Genomic DNA, 1,115 nt, shown 5'->3' on the forward strand with positions numbered 1-1,115 from the left:
TGAGAACTTGCATACTGAAAGGAGCATATAGTGTCAGAAAATCATACTTCTACAAATCCTTAGAAAACAGAGACTGAGCTGCAACACTAAGAACTGTCAACTTCCTTCTCCCACAAATCCCAAGGAACTGAAACTAACTGTGTGAGCATCTCTGCAAGCCACAGCCTTATTGTGGCAAAGACAATGCCTAACGAGTGTTTGCCCATGGACAAACTAGGAGAAATACAACAATTAAAGTAGAATATCATGAAATCAAATCAAAATCAAGAACCAGGTGGATCCAAAATTCAATGAAAATAATGTTTGAAAAAAGTTATCAAGGATTATGAGAAATTGGTAGAGAGAAGTTAATATACATAATTAGTGTTTAATCTTATTACAAGTGTGTGTGACATGACAATCTGGATTAATGGTGTTGACTTAATGGTATCTATCAGACAGCAAAGGAAGAAATGTAAATGAATTTTAAAAAGATTTTGTTAAAATCACAAATTACAGATCAGTAAGAACAGCTGGCATATACTTAACTTTAATTTCAAATAAGAATGGACAATCATGTTTTGGCAAACAGAGACCTGGACATATTTTTACATGGGCTTATTGTGGCATGCCAGGTATGCAGATTCAGATCTTCACAAATTCCTAATCAAAAAAAGATGCTTCATGTTTATTTACCACTAATTGAGCTGTATATGCTATCATCTTTTTTTAGTTAACTCTTTATATGTTTATATAATACCTCTTCAACTGCAATTTTTGTCCCACATGGGATAGAGCATGGCTTAAGCATAAGAAATAAGCATACATAGTAATAAATATCCTGAGAAAAATATTCTTTTCTTTTTAACAATGGCAAACATAAAAGTTCAAAGTGAATTGTGTTCTAATGTCACTCAAGCAAATATTTTTCATCTCTTGTAGTGCCTAGCATAGCACCTGATACATAGCAGGTAATCAGTAAAAGTATATTGAATAAAACTCATTAATGCAAATTGAAAAAAAATCTGTACCCAGCTAAATATTTTATTTTTGAAACAAGCAAAAAGAAAGAAAGAGAGACAGAGAGACAGAGAGACAGAGAGAGAATAGAGACAGAGAAGGAAGAAGGAAGAAAG

Source organism: Pteropus vampyrus, unplaced genomic scaffold (assembly GCF_000151845.1).
Source record: "Pteropus vampyrus isolate Shadow unplaced genomic scaffold, Pvam_2.0 Scaffold38, whole genome shotgun sequence".
Classification (NCBI taxonomy): Eukaryota; Metazoa; Chordata; class Mammalia; order Chiroptera; family Pteropodidae; genus Pteropus; species Pteropus vampyrus.